We start from the raw sequence: 9007 nt of genomic DNA on the forward strand, positions 1-9007 counted from the left end.
AAAGTGAATGACTTAATACAATGCTGCTGCTCCTGCTGCTAAGTCGCTTCAGTCATGTCCAACTCTGTGCGACCCCATAGACGGTAGCCCACCAGGCTCCCCCGTCCCTGGGATTCTCCAGGCAAGAACACTGGAGTGGGTTGCCATTTCTTTCTCCAATGCATGAAAGTGAAAAGTGAAAGTGAAGTCGCTCAGTCATGTCCAACTCTTCACGACCCCATGGACTGCAGCCTACCTGAGATGGTCCATGGGATTCTCCAGGCAAGAGTACTGGAGTGAGTTGCCATTGCCTTCTCCTAGCCTGGTGCTTTTACAGTAGTGCATAAACCAGCGGTAGCAATACACGTCACGTGGAAAACAGTTTCTTTGTAAATTTTAAGAATACTTTTCTCCTTGTTCTTTCATCATTTGACATAATGCAATAATGAAAACATACGACAGACTAAAAGCACGTTAGCTGCTGCGAAAACTTTATTATTAAATAGAAATCACTCCACAGGCAGTTCCTTCCTCCTGTGGACAATGTTTAAGTCCTGAGAACACACCCAGTTATACAATGTCCCTCTCCACAAAACCATTCAGGACCAAAGCTTCCTTCTTGAGGTAGAACTGTCCAGGTAGCTGCATCCCTGTGGGTCTTCTGCATTTGGTGCAGTCTTTCTAGGTGATGAAGCCCAGAGAAGGTACAAGCATCAACTCTGGGATTGTAGAGGCCACCAGGAATTGGTCTACCCTGTACGCAGAGACAGGCCTTTCCCAGTGACGGCAGTGCAGGTGCCTTTTCCCTTATCCCACCCAGGCCAGGCCAAGACTGCCAAGTCTGATCCTTAATCCCTTCAAATGGCTCTTGCAATGAATGAACTGGGTTAAAAGCCCCCTTTTACGTTCTCTCTTTTTAATTCTCTATCTTTAGTTATTTTGGGCCACACTGGGTCTTTCTGGCTGTGCATGGGTTTTCTCTAGTTGTAGCAAGTGGAGGCTGTTCTCTAGTCATGGTGTGAGGGCTTCTCATTGAGGTGGCTTCTTCTGCTGCGGAGCATAGGCTCTAGAGCACAGGTTCAGTGGCTGTGGCACAGCAGCTGAGCTGCCCTGAGACACATGGGATCTTCCCAGAGGAGACCAAACCAGTGTCCCCTGAGTTGCAAGGTGGATTCTTAACCACTGGCCCACCAGGGAAGCCCTCTGTTCTCTTTTTAAAGTGGGGACAAAGAATATTGCCTACTGTATCAGTAAACAAAGGACGCTATGACAATGAAGCCAATAGCCCCTGCAGCCACCGCCGACTGCACCCTGAGGAGGTTCCGGGTGCAGGAAGCAGGTGGGATGCAGGCCCCGGAGAGCTGAGGTGCATACCAAAGGAGTGATTTCAGTGGGCCCAGACCTAGCATCGTCTCCAAAAGATAAAAGCACTAAATTCCTTGGGATATCTGGTTCCTTTCAATTAACAGTTATCTTTTGATGTTCCGACTACCTGGTTTCTGCAGCAAAAATTCCTATATATCTTGGCTACTCTCTTACTTCTTCAAAGCAATCCCTCAGAGATATCTGAAAGGCTGTCTTCTGGGGCGTGAGTCCTCAGACAACCCCCTGAATAAAACATAATTCTCAACTCTTAGTTCAGACAAAAGAGCTGTCTTCCTCTGAGCCTTGAGAAGAACTTGGTATGCATGTGTCAAGTTGCTCCAGTGGTGTCAGACTCTGCGACCCCGTGCGCTGTGACCTGCCAGGCTCCTCTGTCCACGGGTTTCTCCAGGCGAGAATACTGGAGTGGGTTGCCGTGCCCACCTCCAGAGGATCTTCCTGATCCAAGGATCAAACGCAAGTCTCTTTTGTCTCTTGCCTTGGCAGGCAGGTTCTTTACCACTAGTGCCACCTGGGAAGCCCCAGGTGAAGAAGACCTTGGAGGTCCCACTCTGTGCTCAGGCCTCTCTCTCTCTCCCCGTTGTAGGAGACAGAGCTCTCCCTCCCCAAAAAGAGACTTGCACTGCAGTTGAGTTCTGTTACTCCCCTTGCCAAGTGCAACTTCTTGTACTTGGGGTCTCAGGTGCCCAGCATGGGGGCATCCTGCCCAAGCGAGCAGTTCCCTGAACAGTAGGCAAGTACCTCCACATATCTCTCAGTACAGCACAACTGAAAGCACAAAACTCTAAAATCTAACCAGCAAGTGAGGTTCTCACCCATGGACATGTGATTCACCAGTCCCCTTCCGCAGCCCAGACCACTGTGTTCCAGCTGCCTTCTTATCTACCCCAGTGTCTCCAAGGTGCCCAAACACCTCTGCTGCTGCTGCTGCTGCTGCTAAGTCGCTTCAGTCGTGTTCGACTCCCAACCCCAGAGACGGCAGCCCACCAGGCTCCCCAGTCCCTGGGATTCTCCAGGCAAGACCATTGGAGTGGGTTGCCATTTCCTTCTCCACTGCATGAAAGTGAAAAGTGAAAGTGAAGTCGCTCAGTCGTGTCCGACTCCTAGTGACCCCATGGACTGCAGCCTACCAGGCTCCTCTGTCCATGGGATTTTCCAGGCAAGAGTACTGGAGTGGGGTGCCATTGCCTTCTCCGAAACACCTCTGCAGAAGCCCCAAAACCTGTTCCTTCCCCTGGGGCCCTGTGACCATTCAGGTACACACAACCAGGAGCACCTCTGATGACTCCCTCTGACTCTGCAGACCCCTCACCTAAGCAGAGCCTCCCTGACCTGACTGCAGTCACCTCTCAGCTGGCAGGACTCTGCAGTGGCTTTCTAGAACCTCCTAGCTGCTCCCCACTATCTAATCACGGCAATATTTCCAATATGCACATGATGCCCAGGACACAGGCTTAAAACCTTCCTCAGGCATCAAGGCACCCAGATCTCTAGCAGCGGCTACTGTCTCCCCCTACCCCATGATTCCTGATGATCTCAGATCTCACTAACCCCAAGGGTGTTGTGGCTTCTCAAAGAACAAGAATCAGCATTTGCTTTTCATCAGTGCCATAAATCTTTATATTCCTAAATCACCCTCACATTATACCTGATTTGAACAATGACACTCAAGCATTTATAAACTAAATCTGCAATAAGAGGTAGTTTTTGTGCAATCCTTCACAGTTTGGCTCAGATGGTAAAGAATCTGCATGCAATGCGAGAGACCTGGGTTCAATCCCTGAGTTGAGAAGATCCCCTGGAGGAGGGCATGGCAATCCACTCCAGTATTCTTGCCTGGAGAATCCCCATGGACAGAGGAGCCTGGCAGCTACAGTCCATGGGTTCACATGGAATCAGACACACCGAACAACTAAGCACAGCACAGCACAAGTATCCCTAGATGTATTCAATCTCCCAGGCCCTCCAAGCCCTGGCAGGCCTTGCCCCAGGGGCCTGGACAGCAGACCCCATGCTCACCCCTTACACGCACACCTCAGGGATGGCATTTCCTAGATGATTTAGGTTACAAAGGACTGCCTTGTAAACACAAGGATATAGAAGCCGCCCACCCTGCTCACAGGCTCCTGTTGGCTCTTCCTCAAAATCACTGCAGGCTGTAGAGTTATCACATTCCTTAAATCAGTGCTCAAACATTTTCCTTGGGTAGCTTCACAGGTAGCCAGGTCAGTGTGGTAGGAGCTCCAGATACCTACCCTGTCAAACCCAAGCACATTCACACCCAGGGATGCTTGTGCTTGACATCCGTTCTTTGGAAAGAGTGGGCAAGCTTAAATTCATTTACTCCACTGTGTGTGGTCAGAGTGCAGAGAAGCAGCTCTGAGGGATTTAAGGTTTTCACCCTGGCGCATTCCATTCCACAAAAACGCCTGACTAGTGTTCACGTGGATTAAGTCAGCGGTGAGAGCAGATGCCATTCCTCAGTTCAGGCAGAATATTTGCTGCCTGAACTGTTCCAAATTCTCCTCCTCCGTATCCCCACGGCCCTCCCGGGCTGGGGACGCCCTTTGTCTTGGGAACTTGCCTCCCAATGAGCCATTATATCCAGAAAATAACTTGTGGTGTCAAGCCCGAGTGCTCATACCAGCTATTCAGTCTTAGACTTTGCACATTTTCCCTGAGAGGAATTTTCCTTGTTCCTAAAAGCAACAATTCAGCACAGGCTTATTAAAACCCCGCCTGCTCCCTAGAACAGGTTAGCTCTTCATCTCCTCTCTCCCAACTAACCTGAAGACTTGATCTTCTTCCAGAAGCAAGTTTGCAGTTGAAGATGAGAACGCTGAATGACGATGGAGGTAGTCCTGGGAGGCAGGCGAGCGCCCAGCTGCTCCACCGTCCTCCTGCCGGCCTGGCCACACCCACAGACGTCACGACGGGCATCCCCTCCTCCCCCAACCACTCCACCCCTTCGCTGCTCCCGCCCCTGCTCCCTTACCCTAGCAGCTGCAACAGACCGTCAAAAATTGAAGACAATATGTAAAATAGATAGCCATTGACAATTTGCTGTATGACTCAGGGAACTCAAACCCAGGCTCTGTAACAAACCTAGAGGGGTGGGATGGAGTGGGAGGTGAGAGGGAGGTTCAAGAGGGTGCGGACATAATGTATACCTATGACTGATTCAAGTTGATGTTTGGCAGAAACCAATACAATTCTGTAAAGCAATTATCCTTAGATTTTAAAAATAAATTTAAAAATATTTTTAAAAATTTAATAAAAAAGAAATGAACAAAAGATGCTCCTGGTCAGAGACCAGAGCTTGCTCTCTTTTTTAATTGGAGTATAGTTGCTTTACAATGTTTTGTTAGTTTCTGCTGTACAGCAAAATGAATCAGCTAGGATGAGATGGCTGGATGGCATTACGGACTCGATGGACGTGAGTCTGGGTGAACTCCGGGAGATGGTGATGGACAGGGAGGCCTGGCGTGCTGCGATTCATGGGGTCGCAGAGAGTCGGACACAACTGAGCGACTGAACTGAATGTAACTGAACATATATATATATCCTATCTTTGGGGGATTTCCTTCCTATTTAGGTCACCAAAGAGCACTGAGTAGATTTCTCTGTGCTGTACAGCAGGTCCTCATTGGTTATCTATTTTATACATTATATAGAGAGATACATATTTCTCAACCCCAAGCTCCCAATTCATCCTCCCCACCCACTCACTTCCCCCTTGGTATCCAGATGTTTGCTCTCTACACCTTTGTCTCTATTTCTGCTTTGCAGATCATCTTTATCATGCAGTATTTGATTTTTCTCTTTCTGCTTACTTCATTCTGTATGATAGTCTCAAGTAATATTTCATTGTATATTTCTACCACATCTTCTTTATCCATTCCTCTGTTGATGGACATTCCATGTCCTGGCTATTGTAAATAGTGCTGTGATGAACACTGGGGTACAAGTATATTTTTGAATTATGCTTTACTCTGGGTATATGTCCAGTAGTGGGATTGCTGAGTCATATGGTAGTTCCATTTTTAGTTTTTTAAGTTAACTCCATACCGTTCTCCATTGTGGCTATACCGATTTACATTCCCACCAACAATGTAAGAGGGTTCCGTTTCTTCAAACCCTCTCCAGCATTTATTCTTTGTAAATTTTATGATGATAGCCATTCTGACTGGTATGAAGCGATACCTCATTGTAGTTTTGATTTGCATTTCTCTAATGAGTGATTTGAGCATTTTTTTATGTACTTGTTGGCCATCCATATGTTTGTGTTTCTGTACTTCTTTTTCTTTGGAGAAATGTCTGTTTTGGTCTTCCACCCATTTTTTGACTGGGTTGTTGTTTTTCTGATGAGTTGCATGGACTGTTTGTATATTTTGCAGTTTAATTCTTTGACAGTTGTTTTGTTTGCAAATATTTCTTCCATTCTGACAGTTGTCTTTTTGCTTTGTTCATGGCTTTTTCCCTTTGCTGTGCAAAAGGTTTTAAGCTTAATTAGGTCCCATTTGTTTCTTTTGTTCTTATTTTCATTACCCTAGGATGTGGGTCAAAAAAGATCCTGCTGCAATTTATGTCAAAGAGTGTTCTGCCTATGGTTTCCTCTAAGAGTTTTGAAAATACAAAACGCTTCACGAATTTACATGTCATCCTTGCTCAGGGGCCATGATAATCTTCTCTGCATGGTTCCAATTTTGGTATGTGTTCCAATTTTAGTATGTGCTAAAATGAGTGCCAGGGGCAGAGCCCTCTCTGAACACTAGGTGCAGCCAGCACTTATTGTGCCCCATACAGCTCTGCTTGATAGAAGGTAGCCAAATACTGATACTTATAACAGTTTTCTCCCTATGAACAAGAATTGGGAAAATGTGAAATTAGTAAATATTCTGCCAACGTTTTTCTGTTCTGCTCATTAAGAGTTCTCTGCTACAGCTGGCAAACCTGATCAGCATTCATCCTATTTTCTTACCGTTTCCTGCCTCCAGCCTAGGGCTGTGAAGGTTACACTTGTGGAAAGTACTGTATCATACAACACACACGCAAACAACACACCCACATACAGATGCACACTTGGACACACACGGACACATAAGGAAATGCAAACAGATACACCGAGACAGGTAAACTATTCACAGAGACACAAACATACACACACACATATCACAGACATTACACACACAGAGATGCAGAAGCACACACAAAAATATACACAGGCACACAGAGAGACACATAAATAACTACACGCACCCTAACACACAGACATATGTATACGCACAAACACACAGGCACACACACACAGACAGACACACAGGCTTGCTGTGGACTGGGAAGACCCACAGGGGCTTTAATCTACTAGGCACTGCAGGAAGTCCAAATCTCTTGGCTCACCTACAGTGTAATAGGCAGAACTCAAAAAGTTATCCTTGTGGGAGTTTCCTCTCCAAGCCTTTCTGAGAGAACCATGAAGCCCAGTTACACTAGGTGTTCAAAGGTATAAACTTATAATACATATGCTGTAGAATCAATGCTTTTGAACTGTGGTGTTGAAGAAGAGTCCCTTGGACTGCAAGGAGATCCAACCAGTCCATCCGAAAGGAGATCAGTCCTGGGTGTTCATTGGAAGGACTGAGGTTGAAGCTGAAACTCCAATACTTTGGCTACCTGATGTGAAGAGCTGACTCGTTTGAAAAGACCCTGATGCTGGGAAAGATTGAGAGCAGGAGGAGAAGAAGATGACAGAGGATGAGGTGGTTGGATGGCATCACCGACTCAATGGACATGAGTTTGAGTAACCCCCGGGAGTTGGTGTTGGACAGGAAGGCCTGGCGTGCTGCAGTCCATGGAGTTGCAAAGAGTCAGACACGACTGAGTCACTGAACCAAACTGAACTGTACAAAGCAGGGTGTGGTAGGGGCTGCCCAGGAGCAAGGACCAAGGATGCAGGGTCGCCAGGCCTCCCAGAGCACAGTGGGCACTGCCACAGAGCAGTACTAGTGCTGGCACACCAGCTAGAGACCCCAGCCTCCCCAAGAGAAGGCCAAGTGCCACATTAGTAGTTGTCTCTATTCAGACTGCCACTTGCAGCCAGTGTGGACACAGCAACAACCCTGTTCACGTGGAGTGGAGGCCACCTTGGCCAAGTCTTCCTCCAGCACTTTGAGAACTCTGTTACATGGGAAAGTGGTAAGGGGGCCCCAGAGCATGAATGTATAGGCATCTGGGGCAGAGAGAAGGTTCCAGGCTGCCCTGCCCTTACTGAATGGTCTCCATACAGTGGGAGGCTGACTGTGAGTGCCAACCTGAACAGAGAAGGGTCACGATGCACCAGCAGGGCAATTGTGGCTACCACATGGCTCTCCATCCCTCATGCCCATGGCCCCAGCATCTACGTGCTGACCCCAAGCCTGCCCTAGTCTATGTCTCTTGAGTAGCCGCTAAACATTTGTAGTGAAATCACCCCTATTCCTGCTCCAGGGGTGAACTTGCATGGCCTAAATTATGGAAGAAATCTCACCCTTGCAAGGAATTGGCAAACCCACATGGTAGTGAAGGTCCCTCAGAGCAGGGGAGTCTCCAAGGCCATGTACCATGTTGGACCAAACCATGAGCTATCTCAGATCCTGATTTATTGCCAAGCCTCCCTCTTGGTTGCTGAAACCAGGTCCTGATGGGGGTTCCCTTCTTGGCAACTGGGAACAAGAATTGGATACAGAAGCATCACTAGAAATCTGTAGTGTAATTCATATGGCCCTGCTTCCCTGTGAATGGGGACTGGATTTCTTCAGCCAGAGTGGTTGGGGACGGTTTAGGAAATACATGGTGATTTTACCAAGATATCACCATAAAGTCACACTTTTCCTGGATGGCTCAGGAAATTGCAAAATAAGAGGTCTCTAAGTTTTCTCAGCAAAGAGCAGCATCATTGGAATCCGACACAAAGGCCAACAGTGTGTATTTTGAAGTACATGGTACTGTGTACCCTGGAACAATATGAGTTTGAACTGTGTAGGTCCATTTACACATGGATTTTCAGTTGTGCATCCCTAGCTCTCATGCTGATCAAGGGCCAACCATACTTGAATGTACATGCAAATTTCAGCATTTCTGCAATAAAATCCTTTTGCTTATATTATATACAGTGGTAGGTTTGTGTGAATGTGTGTTTATACATATTTTATGTGTTTGTGGGTGATCTTGTGAAGATGCCCCTGACCTCAGATCCTCAATTGACAGGTATAACTCAGAGTGATCCCCTGCCCTGCCCTCCAGCCACGTCTTCAGTGGAAACCTGCCTGTGGCTTCCCTTTATGAACTCTACCCTCCTCCAGAATTCCTGTGACCACTGGCTCTTCAGGCTTCTGTGGATCCCAGCCCTTGTCTGCTCTGACCACAAAGCCCCTATGTTCTGCTCACCCACTGGTGCCCACAGATGGTCAGATCAGCCAAACCTGTGTACTGATCCTTTATAGGTATGGGAAAGGAAGGGATACTAGGGCAGATGGCCAGAGTAGTTTCCTTCCACCTCTTGGCCCACCTCAGAAAGCAGAAAAGTCAAACACAAACTCTGACAGGTCTTTATCTATTGCTGTAACAAACCACCCCAAGTTTAGTAACAAAAATAGTGACCATCTGT

The 9007-nt window shown here is 47.3% G+C and overlaps 1 non-coding gene across 1 annotated transcript; it reads right to left on the minus strand.

The window, feature by feature from the left end:
• Positions 1 to 5989: 5989 nt before the first annotated feature.
• Positions 5990 to 6093, minus strand: LOC138077252 (U6 spliceosomal RNA). The gene has a single exon (XR_011144715.1). It is a non-coding gene; the product is annotated as a U6 spliceosomal RNA (small nuclear RNA).
• Between the last annotated feature and the right edge of the window lie 2914 nt (positions 6094 to 9007).

The sequence above is a fragment of the Capricornis sumatraensis genome, chromosome 3 (assembly GCF_032405125.1).
Source record: "Capricornis sumatraensis isolate serow.1 chromosome 3, serow.2, whole genome shotgun sequence".
Lineage (NCBI taxonomy): Eukaryota > Metazoa > Chordata > Mammalia > Artiodactyla > Bovidae > Capricornis > Capricornis sumatraensis.